Consider the following 20880-nt stretch of genomic DNA (forward strand, 5'->3'; position numbering starts at 1 on the left):
ACTTATGTTTTAATTAACTTAGAAAATTGTTTAATGTGATTTAGCAATATAGCTCCATTTCGTATTTCAAATAAGTGTGCTCAGACCAAAGCATTCTGCATGTTAAATAAATGCAGCCTACTGAAATACAATACTAGAAATAGAGCTATTTAAAACATTGTTTATATTTGATTTGATTAAGCTTCCTTACCCTATTTCAACATAAAGAGGAAGAGACTGTGGTGGAAAATGGGTGTGCTGTGAGATGTGACCTGGAAAAACTGGAATAAACCCAGCATCAAATCTGGGTAAAAAAGCTGAGGCCATGCTCGGTTACCGGAGCCCTTTCTGAGGGTGGAAAGTACACCCCTCTGCAAGAAGGGTATGCATGCCAGCCACCTTGTCACAAAAATGAGGTCTCACCGTGCAGCTGCTCCACAGCGTCCCGCTGCCTCCTTCTGTGTCTATCTGGGGCGGATTTCCCCCCTCCAGAAAGGGTCCAAGAACTAGGAGCAGCAGCCATGCATGCTGCCTTGCTTGGGGTGGTGAGGGTTGCTTGGAGCCTCAGTTGTTCCCTGTTGGTTGGTAGAAAAGAAATCTTCAAACTTTCATCTTCCTAGATTTAAAATAAAAGAAATAAAACTCTGCGAGGCTGGTAATGCCCTCTATGTTGTTAGTGGATATAACTCTTGTTTTGGCCTTGACTGGTAGAATTAAAGGCATTTGTCGACCACAGGCTCTGTGAGCTTCTGTCTCCTCTCCATGTAGTGAAGGTCAGAAGAGGGAATATTTTAAAAGGCCATGCAATAGAGAGCAGCACAGTAGGAGTGAATGTTAGTTTGAATTCTTCTTATGTATTTCTGCCTTCAACCACCATTGCAACAGCATTTTTTTACCCAGGATTTGCCTTGAGAAGATGGTGTTCTTAAAGCAAAGAAAATTATGCCTTCAGATATGGCTGGAAAAAATAAATACAAATGGCCTGCAGCCATTTACAAAAAAATAGTTCTTGGCTGCTAAAATTAAAGCCTCTTTTTAGTATTTTTTTTAGTATTTTGCTTTTGGCATTTCTCCTGAAGAGAATTAGCTTGTCTTGAGGAAAGGACTGAGATGTTGCAGATTCACATATCTTAATGTGCAGTACACGTAGAAGTATGTTCAGTCTTTAAGATGTAATATGTATAGCCTCAAGTGTTGTATACTGGTAGGCTTTGGCTAAAGCAAATAGAGCTGTCTCAAAGACTGAAGCCGTTTAGACTGCAGATTTCAGGTCCTATCCTGCATTTTAGAATACTTTGGTTTTGGCAAGCATTTTCCTAAAACTACACTTTTTCCTAGGGATTTTATTAACTCATCGTGGCATACTTAGTTCACAGGGGATAATCGTACCTCCAGAATCAATCCCTCTTGATTTCATGAAGGGTTATGTAAAGGGTAGGAAGATGCTCCGAATAGGGAAATACAAACCTATATGCCTTCTCACCAGCCACTGAAAGCAAATAAAGCCTCAGCTGAAATCTTTGTACATCTCTTTTCAGAGTTCTTTAAAACAGGTATGCCAGCAGAGAGCAGCTAAAACATAATACTTTCCTGGCGGCCACAGTATCCGTCATTGCATGACCTCTCCTTTTGCTTTTACAACACTGCATAGACTAGCCATGTGGTAGGCAGCTAGCTAGTGTCCCCTTCCAAGATGGTCACAGCTTACCAAACAGAGGTCTTAAAATACTGGTGGAGGATGTTGTCCCTCAGCTGTAGTAGGGGCTAATGTGCACCACAGCTCCACGTGGAAGCGATGTCAGTGTGATGCACATTCTTAATTTTGCACTAATGTATAACAGGTTAAATGCATGTGCTTTCTTCTGAGAAAAATGCATCTGGTTTAACTCTGTGTACTGTGTGCTGGTGTATCTTTATACGCGTACAGTCATCCATGTAACATGATAGTGTGTAATTTAACATTGGTTGCTCTCAGTGGGCTCTGTAGCATTTTTTTGTGTGGAAGATAATGAGCTTTTGCCCACAGTTTATATGCATACTGTTACAATTCTGTGATAAAAGCTTCCAAAGTCTGGGATAAGATAGCTTAAACACAGTGGCAGTTAAGATAGTTAAGTTCTTCCAAGAGATAACTGCAGTAAATGTCATTTTAATGGTTGTAAATGTTAGCATTTTCATTGGTGTTATGTTTTTGAGCTATTCCTGCTAAATCTTATATTTGACGGTGTGCCTGATAGTGTCTGTTTCCTTGTTTGGAAACAGCATTGGTTTATCTGAAACGGTTCTGTCTTTGTTTAATCATATTTGTCTAAACACAGTTACTCTCATCTCTGCAAGCTCACAGAAGCTGATTGTTGACTGCATGTAACTACCAGATGAAGCCCCAAACTTTCTGTTCACTGATTTAGTAGGGGAAAAAAATATGTGCCCATACTGAAACATAGGCATACATTACATAAAAGTACAGGTTTTACTGTGATTGGGTCCCCCATCCATGTCAATCATCAATGCTGCACTGAAGTCAGTGGAGCAAACACAGCCATTAAGTTAGGCTTTGTTGACTCCACAGCTTGGAAAAAAGCATCCCGGCCTTGGTGGGGGGGGCTCCCTTTTGGAGCCTGGGGAGGATGCTCAAATCTGAAATTCAACCTTTTTTTTCCATCTTCTCCATAGTTCTAGTTTAGACAGTTTTCTTTTGTGGTGTTGCCATTGTAGATATATCTGCTCACAGAGTGATGAGCCACGATCATAAGACCAATCAGCTTTTTGCTTCTCAATTCCTGTTGGAAACCTGTTCTCATCCCAGTGATTAGGGAGCAGCTCTGGGGTTTCATTCCTCCTTCCATTTCCTCCATTCTAGATGTTTACCTGCTGTCTTGAGAAACAGCAGTTGTTTCCCCTCCAAGCCTACAACTTTTGTTAAGCTGAGTAAGCATGTATGTTTAATCTCTGCGCATGAGGATGTGGTCTTCAGGGTTAATAGATTTCTTACTGGGAGTTCTGAACCTGGTTTCAACTATTCTGGGAGAACTCCAATCCAAGATACCATTGCAGGCAGCCACATTCAGGGTAAAATAACTCAAAATGGAAGAAATTCTCCTGATCACTCAGTTAGACCTTATCTTTACATGTATCCCCTTATAAATTTAAAATATTGCATCCCACTTATTTTTTTTTCCTTGACAAAATTAGAATTTTCATGTTCTCTGAAGATCCCTGCTTGTTCTTCAGTCCAGAAAAGTCTCAATATGTAAGTTTGGTGTTACAGCATATAGTAGTGCAGCCATCAGCCTATTGTGGCATCTGGTCTAACAAGAGCCTTGTTCAGCAGCACCTCTCTCCATGGGAATACCTCCCCTGCTATATCCAAGGACTGCATTTGTCTGTTGCAAAAATGGCATCACACTAGGAGTTCATCTTGTACATCAAGGAGGTACTAGTTGTACATCTTGTGGTGTATAAATACACCTAAGTCTCTCTCCTCCCTTGCATTTCCAGCTGATGACTCCCCATCTGTGTGCTTGGCAACATTATACAGATGTCCAGTAACAGGAATGATTACTACACTTGAGAGAAGTTGATATTTTACAGACCTCAGTGGACCTGCCAATAGTGAATGCTGTTCATCTCTAGCAGTCACGTGAAACTGTTTATCCTTGCTGTGCGAGGAAAATGGCAGGGCTGTGTGTACTACTGGATGTGCTGTCAGGATGCTGAAAGATGCATAAAGGTGGGTGGGAGCTGGTGCTTAATATAGATCTTGGTGAGAGAATCTAGGTAACAGAAGCAGTGCAAGAGGGTGTGAGAGTCCTGAGCAGAAGGAGGTGGACAGGCTAAAACAAAGAGTTAGTGTGACAGTGGAGAAGAGAGGCAGGCTACCAAATGAGCAAGAAAATAAAAATAGCTTGACTATTCAGCCCTGCGGGATGAAGAACAGGAGAGAGAAGAAACAAAGGTACCTGGAAACCAGTTAAAGGAAAACAACCATCAATAGAATCAAAGATGGATTATAGGCAATCTATTAGCAGAATTATGAGGGATAAGTTGAAGAACATTAATTATCCAAAATTAAAAACATAAGCAAAAGAATGTACATAAACTGGAGACCTTGTCATAGATGAGACCGTGCAGAAGCTCAGCCTCATAGTCTGCAGTGCTGTCTTTGGTGTTTGCCAGAAGTCTGAGTGAAACATATGTTTGCCAGTTTTCTCTGAGCCTCACAGATTGAAAAACATAATTTTCAGCAGTAACTTTCCTTTTTGTCACTTCCTCAGAGCTCCGAGATCTCTCTGCTCCACATTCCCCCTTGAACTAGAGCTAGCAGCCCCTTAAATCATTCCCCTTTGACATGTTGTTAACAGCCTTGCAGCCTGAGCTGTTCCTGCCTGACAAAAGACACTGCTCATCTGAAATTCTTCCAGTGCAGCACTGAGCAGACAGGAAAGTAATTTCCCCTTACTAGTTTGCAGCATTTTGTGTATTGCTGCCTTGGCTGAGCAGAGACCGTCTCTCAGTAGGATGCTCACCCTGGCAAGCATGGAATTGAGATCAATACTTAAATAAGGATGCAGTTGTCATTTCCAGTTCTTTGGTGGAACAAAGTCCTCCTAGCTCATCGTTTCTCTTTTGGGCTTCCTACTTGCAGCCTGAGTGTCCTCCTCCAGTCCCACTGCATAGGTGTTTGCAGCCTGCTCTTACCTAAGAAACAGGATTTGATGCATGGGGTGAGATTTCTGCTAAGCAGCACAACCCACACAACCCACTAGAAACTGCAATTAAAAACCATTCAAAAAGCTATAGTATAAAAGGGGGAGAAAGAAAAATACCCAACACACTCTAAAAGAAGTCTTTAAAGTGGAAAAATGGAATATTATGATTTTCAGAGAAAAACTACTGCAACCTAACCTCTACCTTAAAGGCAAGTTTTCCATTGTAGATAACAGAGGTGCAGCAACATGTCAACATCCAGAGTGCCACATTCTGCCTCCTGTCCTTACGTACTGTTTCCCACTCCCTGGTGCCCCCATCCCTTCCCCATCTTGTTGTCCCTTTGCAGCCATCACTAGCTGCCCAGGTAATACCCAGGACAGTGGGAGCAATGGGGTACAGAGCAGGCAGGTTGGCCAGGCTGTGGTGGGCAGGGGAGCAGAGGCACCACAAGGGAGGAGGAAGAGGAAGAGAAGGAGGACAGGCAGCTGGGCTCAAGCAGGTCACTGCCTCCTGAGCCCCCAAGAAGGAGTCTGAGCACCTGGCTGTCCATGTCACTGCAGCACTGGCAGGGAGCAGAGGTACCTGTCCAGCACTGAACCCCTGAGATTGAATGGGAAAGTTGGGTGGTTTTCCCTGGTGACCACTTTGAGAGAGATGATTTGGCTGGGTTTGACAATTCACACAAACTCTCCTGAAGGAAGATGAAGGAGTTTCTCTCTGCAGGGTCACAAACCCAGACAACACGTATCCTCTTGGCTCTCTGCTGCAGTCACGGCCCTTACAGAAGCCATATCATGTAGTCTTCTTTATAACTGTACTGAGCGTCACCTTAGAAGCAGTTCATGCTTTGACCTCCCCACACTTCTTGGAAGGTTGCCCTGAATACTTGCAGCTTTCACAGTGAGGAGCCTTTTTCTCATTTCTAGCCTAAAGATATTCATAGCTAGTTTCTGGTTGGTTATTTTGTGCCAAGAATCCCTTAGCTTAAACCCCTTCCCTCCACCCTGTCTGGTATTTACTGTGATCTAGTTATAGACAGCAGTCAAATCCTCCTTCAAACCTTTACTTTGCATTGCTGAACAAGGCAAGTTTGGCATCGTCTCATCACACAGCAGCCTCTCTACTCCCCCAGTGATCCCTGGTTCTCCAGAAGAGGTTTCCCCACACCAAGTACTTTCCTCTACCTCCTTAAAGTACTTTACCTGCTTTGCCCTTGGATTAAATTTCCTGCCCATTTTGTATTTCTCCTACTAATCTCCATTTCCTTTAGTGCAACCATCAGCTAAACCAGTAGTAATATCAGATACCTTACTGCAATCCAGACATATTCATGTTTGTGATTGTTGCATGAAGTTTAGGTGATCAAAACCTCTGAAGATGAGGATTTTTTGCTCTGTAAATAGTCCATAGGCAGAGCATTGCTTTCTCCTTCAGCATCGGTGTTACTTTCACATCTGCTATTGTGCCCACTGCAGTTGTGGTTTGATGGTAAGAAGTTCATCTGAGGTAGGAGTGGCACCCTATGTTCTGAAATATGTTAACATTAACATTGATTTATCTTCCATTAGCACTTTTTAGACTAGCAAATCTGTTCAACCATAACCTGCAAAGGCTTATTTGCTTATTTATACCATAGAAAAACAGTGAAAGGCTTTGAATTTTTAATTGTATGTTTCTTCATCATATTTCACATTCATAATTCAGGTTATAGCAAGCCAGAAGCCTCTATGATTAGAAACACCCATAAATGATGGCATTATAAACAGTGAGGTGGTGAAAGCTACGGTGTTAAGAGGGGACATAATTTTCAATCAGACTCTTCATAGTTCTTCAGTCAGATTATTTTCTCACTCTGATCAATAGGAATTTAGCTGTTTATTTGAATGAGGCCAAAATAGCTTTTTCCTGTTAACACTCAGAGATGTGAGATAGAAAGTTTTTAATCCCAGCTGACATTCTTGTTTCTCATTATGTGCTTTAATTTTATTTACTGAGATTTTGAGTAAAAGAATTTTTATAAACAAGATTCTAATACCATAATCTCCTCAATTTGGAAGTTACTCTGTAAAAATAAATACATTTTATATCTCATAATGATTGACAGACTAATGAATAAAGATCAAACTGTGGACCAGACAGATTCCTAATTATCCTGTGGCTATTTTTTAGTATGGGAATAAATTTAACCCTGTCCCTAATCTTTAAATCTCTTCTACAGGATATAAAAATCACAATCCTAAATTAAAATACAAAAAGAAAAATATATTGGCACCCTATTTCCATCCCTCAGAGTGCAGTGATAACATGCGATGGAATGATGGTCATTGCATTTAACTCCACATTTTTAAACAGAAGACCTCAACTCTCTTTGAGAGTTGACTGTAGGCTGATCAAGGCTACAGAGATATTTGAATTATGATGGTAGTGCGGTACAAAAAACAAAACTAGCACACATCCTTTGATTTCTTTGAAGATAACAAACATTTCCACTGATTTCATAGGATTCATTGCAGTTTGTCATGTGTGGCTGATGGTTTTTCTAGCTGTAAGTCCTAACTGAAAATCACTATTTACCAGTCGTCCATAAGACATACACCTGAGCTGGTTTTGCACCCCAGGCTCCTCTGCTGCCAGCAGCTTTTCTGACTACAGAACCTGAGGCAGATGCTGGAGGTGGCATCACATTTGTAGCCATATTTTATCACTGCTCACTGTGGAAAGAGCTTGTATTGTATGAATTTGTCACAAATTATTGTTGCTTTCCTACAGAAATAGCCCTGAGGGTTGCAGATTGGAAAAGGTTGGCTTATTTGCATTGGGAACACAATCTGTCCACAAAGCAAAGTCAAAATACCAAGGTTTTCTTCTCAGTTCCATAGCTGAGTTTTGGTAGAATATGTTACCTAGCACAACATTTTTGTTCTGGTCAAATATTTTTACAAGCTTTTTCTGAACCCTGGGAAGAGTATGGCACAATAACTGAGAAACAGAAATTTAATTTTGTAGGTTCTTTTGGAGATCTCCATTTTAACAGCAAAATTTAGAATTAAATGAAGATAGATCCATGTAGAAACTGGGAAAAATATGTTTAGAAACAGGATTCTGAAAATTTTTCACTGAAAAAATAGAATTCTAAATTAAATCTCTTACTGTGTCTTCCAGTATTAGTGGATCTCATCAAGGAGAATATTTGTAGCCTTCTGTACATTGGACATCAATAGTATGGCGAGTTTTAAAAATCGGCAGTGTTGCTTAAAGTTCTGGACTAGAGCACCAAACCCACAGGGATATTTGTTTGTTAGACAGAACTTAAAACATCCCATTTTGATCTGTTGCTGATCTTTCTGAAAACAGAGGAGCTGATGGCAAATTCAGGTTTACAATTCGGCATTTCTCCAGGTGGCATGTGGTATTTCAGAATTCCAGTCACTCAAAAAACAAATGCCAGGTGCCTTGATAAGGTCGTCACATTTGCCAGCAGCATGTGAATTGTTCTTTTGCATTCAGGAGACTTCACAGACCATGTAATATTCCTTTCCAGAAAACTCATAATTATATTAGTATGCAATCTGAGATAGCTTTTCAAAAGGAAGCAGTCACCTACATAATAAGAGATATCCACAGCCTAATCATCCTGACCTCTTTCTGGTGGATGAGAATTTTTTAACTCCCAGTTATGTTCTTGCAGGCGTAGCTCATTTTTATGGTTTCAATTTTTTTAAATATATGGTTTCTTCACACATATTGCTGGTACCTTATGTACAACAAAAATGTTTGTTCTTCATGTCATCTCCTGGTGACAAAGTCAGGCTTGGAAACCTAGAATGGAAATGGATCTTACAACATCTAGCTGTTTGGTGGATCCTAAATAAGTGTCTATGAAGATTTTTTTTTAATTTTTTTTTTTACAGATGAAGAGGGCACTGAGTGACCACGGTAGAGCTACAGTAGACATCTTTTCTGGTCTTGAGTATAAATTTTGTGTTGCAAAAGCATGAAAGGGCAGGATAGTTGGCAGATCTAGCCTGCAAAGTGTACCTCCAGCGAGGAGGTTCCTGAGATATGGTATTGCTGCCAGAAATGATATATTGTTTTCCTTCCTCACTTCAGAATAGGAGATTGCATGCATCACAGTGCTGTGAGGCTGGGATCAGTCCAAGTTTGCTACACCACTGCTATGGTTTAATGTCATGGCACCTGGAAGACTGAGGTGGGCACTTGTATTGCATGGGGTGAGGGCTCAACTCTGGCGGATGAATAAATGGAAACACTTCTGTGCATGTAGACCTTGAGGGTTGTGCTGTTTAGAACTGTGTTTTGTAAAAAGTCTGTAAAAAAAGTAAAAAAATATATCCCCCCCCCCCCTTTTTTTTTTAAATATACGGTCTAGGCATTCCTTTCTTAAATGTAAGAACAATATTAGGCTTAGCAAGTGATGCTGTTACATGTAGGCCAAGCTTCACAATTCAAGGAAAGCAGTATAATTAACCCAAAACAACATCTGTGTGTTATTTTTGCATAAATTAGAATTCAAATGCAGAAATGTAAGTATTCATTAGATACAATAATGTATGAAAAATTATAGACTTTTTATATGCATAGTTCAGGAAGAGAATTTCACAGGTGGGCAAGAGAAATGTCATCCTCCTTCTTTGGTTTATTACCCTGAAATCTCACCTTCTAAACAACTGTAAGTCTGACCCTACCAAAACATGCATCTGAGGCTTTCTGTGCCCTGCTGTGGCCACAGGTGTCCTTGATGTGAAATTCCAGCAGTATGGTCTTACTAGCATCCCACTACTTTAATTATGAGATCTCTGTGGATGCTAGTAAATTAGCTGGGGTCACTCTTGCTCAGTGATGCCAACTAGCTCGCAACAGCCAATATCCACACAGCTAAATTGCACCAGCCCTCAAAACAAAGTGGCCAGTTCCAAATTGCCTGGTGGGAATAATCTGTGGCTTAACTAACAGCGAGTTGTTTTGGTCAGTGCTAATTTACCCAGGACTGTTCTAAAAATTTGAACAGTGTAGACAATTGAGTTCTAGCACCCAGGAGCACTCCTTGGCATTGGTTAATTTACTTGTGTAACTGTACTGTACAGGCAGAACAAAATCACCTCATTCTTCAAAAGCAAGTAGTATAGACTCTAACTTACCCATTTAAGAGTTACATTATGTTATGAAATACCCCTCTTAAAAAAGGTGAGAAAAGCTGTCAAAGGTAGTGCTTTGATTAGAATACAAAAAATTAAATTATTGCAAGGAAACTAAAATATGTTGGTGTGGAATGAACAGATGTGCACCTGTGGCTAATTAGGGCATTATATTATGGCCCTGTTACAGGTATACTAGAGCTATGGTTAGCAAATCTCTGTGGTTAGTGAAACATAACATTGCCAGGAATAGTTTTTCCATCAGCTAAATGGCTCTCTGACGCTGGACATTACTGGGGCCTGAGCTAGCACCAGGTGTCATTGACAGCAGCTTAGATCTATTCTAGACTGTGTTTTTCATTTTTATCTTTTCAATTTCCTAATGGCAAAACCAAAGATGTTACTGGCTTGCAAAAACATTACTTGCTTTTTTGTAACCCACTTAGAATACAGAACCTTCTTCTTTTTTAGATTTGCTAGATTTATGGTGTTGTTGCTGAAGTTTGTATTCTATACAGGGATGGCAGATTGATAAAATACCTTCTGCAGTTTTGTGCTGTTGGCTTAAAGGAACAAGCCTGATTTTGCAAAATTCCTCCCTGCTTCCTTTTAAATTTGCTATAGTGGCATTCATTTACAGAGGCACGTATAGTGGATTTATGAAGCTTTTAAGGTTTTTTTTTAGCTTGGCCTTAAAATAATTGCATCTCTAATACTTTTAAAATAATCTTCATATTTGAAGTTAATTGAAAACTCTTGCTTATTACGGATTTTTTTCCTACTTGCTTATAACATGACTGTGGTCAATAAAGTAAAAAATGCTGAAGACAGGGAGTGAGTAGAACAAAGTGATAGCAATGTAATGTGTATGTAATGCTTTTTGTCTTCAGATCACTGTACAAACAATAAAACCTCAGCACACTTTGGAGGGTTGTAAGAGCTACTCTAAATGAAGTTGAGCAGAAAGGTTCTGTGAGTTGAGCAAAACTACAGAGGAAATGGGTGCTGGTATCAAGGGTAGGACTGCTAGTTTTTGGCTTTTGTTTTGGAGAGGGGGTTGGTGGTGGGTTTTTTACCTCTCCTGGGTTGTTTTTTTTTTTGCAACTACTCCTGTGGAGGGGAAAGAAAAGTGTATAGCACCTCAGCAGCTCTGACAGGTCAAGTCACACATGTTAAGTAAGTCCTGCCCACTGCAGTTTTGTAGCATTACCCTGCATCTAATATCATGGTTCTTTTGAATTTCATCACAAATGACTGAGTTTTCCCAAAAGAACATATGTCCTTCGCCTTTTTGTTATGCAACTGGGCAGAGAGCAGGCACGTGGCGGGTGCCCAGTAGGTGTGGAGACTGCAGCAGGAAGGTTCCCCTGCGCGAGGGGTCTGGGAAATGGCAGGAAGAGAAACGTCTTTGCACCCCAGACATGCAGAAAAAGAAAGTTTAAGCAGAGTGGCTGTATGAGGACCATTGTTAATGTATGTTAATTCTTCACTGAATTCAAATATTCTGCAAGTGCGCAGCTCTTCTGGATGGATTTAAGAAGAAGCCACTATAGCAAAGCTCTTCTACGTACTCTGATGCTGTGGCCTACTTAGAGTTTAAGAGGAGAATTTCACACCACTGCAAAGAGTTAGCTCTGTGCACAAAGCCCACTCGTTTGGAATTTGTGTGGGAAGGTGTGTGCGTTGTCCTCTTCCTACATATGTCAGACTGTACAGAAGTGACTGTACATGATTTGCTGTGCTCACACCTGGTATAGTGTCATCATCCTTAAGGCTGCTTCACTCTTCTAAAAGCAGGAACATTCAAAAGATAAAACTGTTTCCAAATGTAAAAGAAAATAATTGTGGAGATTGCAGTTAGAACTTTATATAACCTAATTGCTTAATTTAGAACTTCCTTTCTGAGCCATCTTATAACTTTGAATATAGTAGACCAGCAAAGAAAATAAACTGATTTGATTTATGCATCTATGCTGATGCATTTCTTCATACTTTTATATACAGATTTATTATATGAAGTCATAAATCAAATTAGTTGTGTTAATGCATACTTATACAAAGTACAAAGGCAAATATTATTTGTTCCACTAAAACAATATTCTGTTAAATGAGTTTAACTAAACTAATTGAAGTTTTATGAAAATGTTTGGAAGTCAGTATATCAAGTAGCAGACATAATGGCGTACTCCGATTTCCCAGAGCAACCAGTAAAAGCAAGACAAGTGCAAAGAACAGGCTTTCTGCAAGATGTTTGGAGAAGCTTTCATTATTTGGTGCCTTTCTAAGACTCTATTTTATCGTTATCCAGATACAGAAATCCAAAACTTGCTGAAATAGATCCAGAAAATAAATCAATGTTGTTTTTGTCTTCTGCAATGATAAAATGGTCTTCTGTTCATTCAGTCCCAAAGCCAATGTGACTGCAGTAAGGGAATAGTGGCAGAGGGAAGATTATGCTGTGTATATAACTTGATTTCACACTTTTATTGCTGGAACCTTGTTAATTCCTGTGGAGCTGGGTTCTGACACTATCACTGATAGTGTCTTTTTGTTAAACCTCTTTAAGAATTCTCAGATACGCTTCTGCAACGCTTCTCAAAACAATCCCTGCATTTCCAAGATAATTTCAATTATTGTTTTCTATCTTGTAAAAAAAAAAAATAGTTTTAGCCCTAAGTAAATTGTTTATACTGTAAGCAACCAAGTCAGATAAATGCACTTTTCCGTAATCAGCAGAAATCAAACTATCCAACTCCCAAAGCCGAACCATACAGGATTTCAGGTCCTGTTCTGCATTCCGCAAGTTATGTGCTGCCTGAAAGATAAATGGAAGCACAGAAACAGGCTGCTCATAGTAGCCATATTACTGTGCTTTTAAATAAAGCCTGAATCAGTTGAAGTAGTGGAGTTTTACATGGACTTCAGTGGGGACAGCACAGTTTCAACAACAGATTATTATGTATCCCCATTCCGCTTTTGCACTTGTCACTCAGACATCTAAAACACAGCTTACGTGTCACAACAGTTTTAAAGATGTGGAACCTGAAGTGCAGAGGAACTGCATCGTTTGCTCTAGGATAAGACTACAGTAGCTCCAGGTCACATGTCATATCGTCGTATCAATCTGAAATTTTTGTGCAATTATTGGACATGTGAATTATAAATCGGCCGATACATGCAGAAGATTATAATCAAGATTTCTCCTGATTCCCCCAAGCCGCACGTGTCTTGTTTTCCAAAGTCTACACCAATGTGGAGCGTATGACTAAATGTACCTTCTGAATTATGCATATTTGTTTATCTGTACTCTGTAAGACCTGTGCTGAATTATTATTTTAGACACAAATTATGTGGAGACTGGCTTTGACATTCTACATATATAAGGTGAGCACACCCACCTTTCTAGGAATAGAAAATAGGAATGTATATTTTTTTCTTTGTCCTGTTAGATTATTAAAAGTTTATTTAACTTTCTCTTAACTGCTTCAGAAACTTTATCAATTAACCACATCTCTTTCAAACAGCATATAGCTGTAATCAAACTAAATTACTGTGCAGCAGCTTTCATTATGCAATGAAACACTTTTGTAAGGGCTTTTGTAAGGGCTACAGAAAGAGGTTAATTACAAGTCTAGATGTTCCTGAAAAGGGAGAAAAAAACATGCTCTTTTCAGTTTCTTTAGGAGGTAGTGACTGCATTTATAGCTGAAGATGTCCAGTACTGAATAGGTATGTATAGCTTCGGTTCTCCATTCAGGACCCTACAGGCTTGATTTTGTAATAAATTCAACATGCAAGTCCTAAATATATTCTACAGAGTAATAAAACTGCTAAAAATTTTCCTTTTGAAAACATGAGTGAATGCGGTATTCATGAGTGTGGCAGTCATATTATAGGCATCCTGGACAGAAATTCGTATAATGATACCGCTGCCCTGGGCACATCAGACCACAGGTTTCTCCCCAGTACTAAGCCAATGCACACGGAAAACCATCATCTTGTCTGAGGAGAAAAAGGAGCACCAGGTCCTTGATCCAGAGCATTTCCACGGCAGTGGCTGTTCAGCACTAACCTGAGAGGTAGTGTGTGCTACCCTGCAATGCAGCACTGCCCAAGAGGGCAGGTGTGAGCTGGGTGTGAACAAGAGATGCAGGTGGAGCTCCTTTAACCATCTCTTTAACTGTCTAATGCAACTTTCTGAGAGAGCTGGGTTCATGCACAGCAGGAGTGTCCGTAAGCTGGACCCAAAGCTAGTGAACAGGACAGGTTCACAAAGGAGTTAGGGCATATGCACAACAGTACCCATGAGGACACTCGCTGCTGACAGAGCTGTCTCTGCTGTCCAGCCTCTGTTCATTGCAACACTGGAGATCATGTCCAGAGTTGGGATCCACCTCACATCAAAATCCCCTGGTTAATGAGGAAACATCATGAAACTCAAAGGCTGTGCAGCTCACAATCACTCTCACAAGTGGACACAAAGGTATTTTAGGACTTCTCCCTTACTTGCTGACAGAAGGGAACTTTCAACACTGCCAGCAGTGGCCCTGTGCTTGTCAGAGAGAGTGCAGGACCCTGGGAGCATAGCAATGTGGTCAGGGGTTGGCTGGTTTCTCATCAGTCCGCTTGAATGAAGGTTGGTGCTCAGGGACAGCACATCCTGGAGTTCAACACAGGCATGAAGTATATAGAAAGCAGAAAACAGGTCAGGTTGTTTAAGCCTGAGTTGGAAGAATAGCAGGAGTTCAAAGGATTAAGTCAGAAAGGCCAGGGCAGAAAATGAGATGCATCTATCATGAGATAAGAAGGGAAGCAAAATAAATCATCCTCATAAGAAGAAACCCAGGTTAAGAGGCCTGTTGAAAGATGTCTAGGAGAAGGCAGCAGTGGTTTTGTCTTTTTTTTTTTTCACTAGTTTTCAGTAGAAGTTCGGCTATAACTAGATACCTAGCACAATTAACAGCAGTGACTGAGTGGTGAAATGTGAGCCTAGAATAAGAAAAGACTAAGTCAGAGAGTATTCAAATCATTTAGATCTTTTCTAATTGGTTGCACCCAGGACCTTCATAGTACAATCTTTAAAGAGCAAGCTTTTGAAGTCTGAAACAGATTTAACAGGTAACACTCCTGATGGAGGCTGGGCAGAGAAGCATATGTATGTAGTACTCACTTCAAGAGGAAGAAGGGAGGAATTACAGACCAGCTGCCTTGACTCCACTGCCCAGAAAAAACCTGCAGTAAATAATGAAGCAAAGGAATATGAGGCACCTGGGAGATATCAAAGCAGGGAGGCACCAGCGAGGCAAGTTTTTGTCAAGATCAAGTCATGCCAAATCAGTTTGATTTTTTCTCAGGCAGGGTAAGAGGCATTGTTAGTAGGGGAGGAACAGAAGGTATCATACACACTTGACATGAGTAAAGCTTTTGGTCTCGCCTGACAGTCTCACAATAAATTAGGGAAATGTGGTCAACAATGATGTAATTTTAAGCTGGATGGAGACTGGTTGTCTGTACGGAGAGAATGTCTATCAGTGTATCTAAAGATATCAGGAGTGGAGGTTCAGGAAAAATCTTCTCTGATCTGCTTTTTTAGTGTTTTTGTTGACAGCCTCGGATGATGGAATAGAAGGTACACTTATGAAAATTTTGGACAACATAAAAATGGGGAAAACTGCAAGTATATTGGAGAATGGGATTAGCAATAAAATAACTTTGGTAAAATTCCATGTCCTTTCTGTACTGTCAAGGACAAAATTGTACATGAACTTGCATAGTCAACAGTAAAAACGTGGGAATGGGAACAGAACAGAAAGGACCTGAATGTTACACTGGATCAAAACAGGAGTGGGATATGTTGCAAAAAAGGCAAATAGATTTGTGAATACATCCTGTAAAAATTGTCAGGCCACAACTGGAATACATTTTTGCATTTTCAACACATTGATGCAGGTCAATACAGCCTGGAGGAGAGCAACAAGAATGATCACTAGTCTATAAAAGATGGTCTGTAAGAAAAAACTGAGCAAACTAGAGTCCTTAGTCTTAGAAAGAAGAATGATTGTGTACATAGTAACCAGTACTCAAAAGGCTGTTGCAAAAAAAGCAAATTATCTGCTTTCTGCCTCTATGGTATATAAGAAACAAAGTAATGGGCATCATCTGCCCCTGTCAAGATCCAGGTAAGTCACAGGGAAGTACTTTCTAATGGTCAAGATAGCACAGCCCTGTAATAAATCGCTTGGGGAAATTGTGGAGTCTCTAGTGTCAGAGGTCTTTAAGCATAAATTGGACAAACAACTGTTGTAGATGTAATTGATGCTGCCTAGGAGCATAGAGAGGAGTAGATGATTCAGGTTCATTTCAACCCTACTTTTCTACAGTTCTGTGTAATAGGTACCATAAATAAAATTAAGGAAAAAGGCCAGAGTTTTAAGCAGTCGTCGTTTGTCCTTTTGTCATAAAATCTTTCAAGTCACATAGGAACATGAATTATTAACAGATAAAAAAAAGAGCAAAAGGAATTCTCACACAGCAATTAGAAAGAAGCTTAAAAAAAAAAGAGGAAAAAAAGAAATATTTCTGCTGCAGTTACAAATAGAGTCACAGCAATTGTTCAGTCATGAGCTGCTGTTGTGTACCATGGGAATAAAGGCCAAGATGAAGGCTGCCTCTATTTTAATTGGTAAGTCTTTCAGAAAAGGGCGTGTATATTATTCCCACCTAGTGTCATGCTGAGTCTGTCCTCAACATTTGTCGAAGAGTAATGAGACTATCATACTCAATTTTACTAGAATGCTTTTCTCCCAGATTATCTGAGATGCTCTACACAACTAATGCAGTACCCTACTGTGTGCCTGAAGCACAGCCAATTCACCCACCTGGCCTATTTACATCTCATTGGTGAAAGCAATTGAGAAAGAAGTGTGATCATAGGATGCACAAATATATTTTTTCAGTATTTATTCTATTTCCTTTGCATTTAAATTCACTAATTTAATACAGACTGCTCAGGGTCTCTAGTGTTTCCATTCTACTTTTTCTTGTTCATTCTCTTTTGCTAAGTGGAATAGCCATATGTTCCTTAAAATCAGTACCATCCCTATTTATAGCACCTTCCTTGATGTGGTGTTCAAAAAAAGATAAAATCAGAGGAGAAGGTACATGAGCAAGCATAATTTATCTTCTTCATGCCATTGGCCAGCCTCTCGGATGAAAGTGCCATGCATGGAGAAGACTTTTTCCACAAGGTCTTCTTCCGCAGGCCTTGCTGTGAGATCCTGTGGAGACCTCTCTTCCATCTACATCTCATCAGGCCAGACCAAGTGCTGTTATTCTACAAGTAAATCTTACATTTTAGTCATTAGATGTTACAGGACATAACTAGAGCTAAATATATCCATGTAATGTTGCCATGGAAATACAGAATTTTGATGTAAATATAAATTTTCTGTATCCATCGTATTTCATTAACACAACATAGCAAAGCTGCAGTCAGAGAACTGCCATGCCTTTGTTTTCTTTCAGTGCTTGGCACTGTCTACTGAAAATCAGAAGAAAGTGAAAACAGGACATTTTAGCTACTGTAAGAGTATCATGTCATGATCACATTTTATGTGCATGCTATGTTAAACCATTACACAGCATTGTGCATCTGAAAACTGTTCAAATGTTTTTCAAGTCTCTTCCAAGTCTCTTTTTCATGTTTTTCCATATCTTCTAGGTGGGGAAAGTGATGTAATTCAGCAATGCCTAGATCATAAAGTGAGTCAGTATGCTGCTCTGCTTGATACCTTGGGCCCTGATCTTCTCATTTAATCACATCATTTAGCCATTAAGAGACATAGCATATAAATAGTAGAGCACAGGTTATCTATTTTACAATGAGAGTATGCAGTGCCCAAAGCTGTACTCCAGACTCTGAGAGTGAAACAATTATCTTTGAATTTATGCTGCAGAGGCACTGCCTCTTACTAAAATATGTGAGAAATAAAGTGAAGAGCAATCAAAATAGAGCATACATAAACAGAAATAAGTGTTATTTCACTTATGTGGATTGTGCTAATTTAACCAAATCCATTTCTAAGTCAAGATAGTTTAACTCAGAACACTGTTCACATGTATACAAGACAATGTAACTACCAAGTAGTCTTCAGTACCAGGAGCTATTATGCTACTTGGGGACCAGAGCTGTTGGGACTGACAAAAGTTTGCAAACAAGTCCCAGGGTATTTATGAAGTAAGGGAGCAATGCTGAAAATGGACACAGTCTTGGAAGGTCCCGTTCATAGTGGGTTGTGGAGCAGGAGATGCACTCAGTGAATGACAGGTGGCTCAAGCTGGCAGACAGGAGGTCACTGCGTGTGCTGGAGACCTTTAGGAGCAAGGCTGTTTTGAGGCAGGTACCTTTTACAGAAGTCCAGCCAGCAGTCTCTCCCCTCGGAGGGCTGGGGATCCATGAGGCTAGATGGTACTTTTGTGTGGTTGAAGAATGGGATTTCTGAATCAGTGAAAACACTGGGAAGTTTTTTGTCCATTTTGCCCTTTTATCTGTTAGTTCACAACAAAACCATTGACCCGATTGGCCAACCTCAACAAAATTTGGCAGGAGGCTAGGTCTCACAGAAACGAGATGCCAACAGTAGGTCTGGTAAACCTGTGACCTGGCAGCTTGAGGCAGCCCCAGCTGCACGCATGGCTGGTCTGAGCACCACAGGTATCATCCCATGCCCAGATATGAAGTCAAGCAAAAGAAATGGGAGAGAGAGGACAGAGAAGCAGGGACTGAGATTAGGGACTGTAGCAACCATGACGGGATCTATGTGGAGTGCAGGCAGAGGTCAGAAGAGGTACTATGGGTGAGCAGGAATTCTGGGCTCGGATGCTGGGGAGGTAAGGGGAGGTATGGTGGAGAGGGGAGGAGGAGCTGCAGGTGTTGTGAGGGGGAGACATGAGAGAGAGAGCTCAGAGCATTGCAGTGGCAGTCTTTGAAAGACATGGGCTAGGTTATTGAGGGAATTCACGTTTGTTGGACACCCCTGTCCTGCGAGTGTTCTGCAAATGGCAGGCTGGGTAGAGGAGAGAAATTTCCCTACATGGGGTCTTATGAGTTTGTACTAAAGAAAGAGTTCACGCTGCAAGTTCAGTACAAATCTGTTAAAAAGTCAGTCAGTCGTGGTTAGCAAGCATGCACAAGAGGCGCAAGCATGGTTAGCAGATGTCGCCGGTTATGGTTCTTGCTATGTCTGAGAAGGAGCCCTGCGCACCAGTCTCACTTTACGACTTAAAAGGAAGGAAAAGTTGAACAGCTTCTCCCAAAGTTTTTCCCAAATTTCCCTCCCACAAAAATGTTATTCTGGGAAGAGAAGAAAATTTCAATGTTTTCAGCCTCACACCATAAAATGTTTTTAAGATTATGGGCATGTGTAAAAAAGGACCTGCTAAAAGACTGCAGACTTGGCTGGAACATTTCTCTGCACAAATTTGTTCAAAGTTTTTTCATATGAATGAATCGGAAGTGTCTGCTTTCCACCGAGCGGTCGTGAAATGTCTGATCCTTCTCACTCCTACAGTCAGCTAAACCAATTTGCAGCACATGAACACAGATCAGTTCAGACATCTCTTTCTGTCCACTCCAACTTGATTGCTTTTGGTGCACTCTCTGTGTGCCGCTATTAGCTCTGCACGTCAAACACATCAGTGTTATGCTGTGGGAACATCTTTGCTACGCTTACGTCTTCATTTGCTGATAAAGAAATAGTTTTAGCCAGGGTGGACATGATTGTGTGCAGCCACGCAGATGTGACTGCATTAAATGATGTAGCAGCGTGCAATCCATCAGTTTCCATATATTGTTGCCTGTTTTTACCTTGGATAACTGATTAGCTATATAATTGTAGAAAACACAGATGGGACAAGCACTTAGATTTCACTGTGAATTAAAGTGGATGAGAGTCTTTGGCTGATCTCCACTAGCCATGTCATGACAAATACTACCACTTTAGGATTTTAGAGAAAGTCAACAAAAAAATATTTATTGCACTGTAAGAAAGACACACTTAAAAAGCACTCAGTGTCACTAAAACAATGCCCAAGGAAAGAGCAGTGTATTCTTAGTTAATGTTATTTAATCACAGGCAACGTATACAAACTAAAATTCCAATGAGGTACACAGTCAAGTATTCATCTCAGATGCTAACGCAAGTGAACACTGTAGCTGTGCTTTCTAGATGAATATTCAGCCATTTGTCATTTGCTGCATAACTGCACACACTAGTTTTTCTAATAGTGAAAACACAACTGAGAGAGATGCTACTAAAATGTAGACCAGGAGACTTTCAGATAAGATAATGTGATTCTACCCTTAAGCATCTTTCTTCCAAGGCTTCAGAGATTTCTGCTGAATGTTTTATCAACAAGAAATACAGAATTTGTTTCACTAGTTTATCCTTTTTTGTCTACCTATCAGTATATTATATATTTTTTCTATGTCTGTCTATAGCAGTGTAAGAGGCAGCCATATATTCCAGAAATTGTTCTTTCCATTAGTGCAAGGCAGGAACAGCATATTTAAAGGAATTCAGTGGTGTCTGAATTCACATGTACTGCACGTGCTTCAGCAAGACAGATGGATTTTTGAGACTCTGAAATTGGGTGGTTTTAAAACCCTTGAGAAGTCTGTTCCAGGGACCTCAAGGATTTTGTATGCCTAGGACACATACTGCATCCTTTCTACTGAAAGGTGTCTATTTAATAGTTTAATAGTTGTATGACCATTTTCTTATCTCTCAGAATGTTATAATGTGCAGAAAGGACTTTCCTCTGAGCCATACTTTGGTATCTCAACATCTATTAGATTACTCCTAGAAGCTACCACTGTATTTAAAAAGTTAATAATACTTTCTGAGATGTTTTTCATCTCAAATGGACGTGATACTATCTTTGCCTTCCCAAATTTTAATTTCCTATTCAGATTACAATATGCATCCAAGGATCCTGTGCTGAGCAGGTTTGCAGAAAAAAACTGCTGAAAATTAGT

General features: G+C 40.1%; 1 protein-coding gene across 1 annotated transcript in view; it reads left to right on the forward strand.

Moving 5' to 3' along the window:
- CAMK4 (calcium/calmodulin dependent protein kinase IV) overlaps positions 1-20880 on the forward strand; it is a 174674-nt gene that overhangs the window by 135040 nt on the left and 18754 nt on the right. The window lies entirely within an intron of this gene.

The sequence above is a fragment of the Ciconia boyciana genome, chromosome 4 (genome assembly GCF_034638445.1).
Source record: "Ciconia boyciana chromosome 4, ASM3463844v1, whole genome shotgun sequence".
In the NCBI taxonomy this organism is placed as follows: domain Eukaryota; kingdom Metazoa; phylum Chordata; class Aves; order Ciconiiformes; family Ciconiidae; genus Ciconia; species Ciconia boyciana.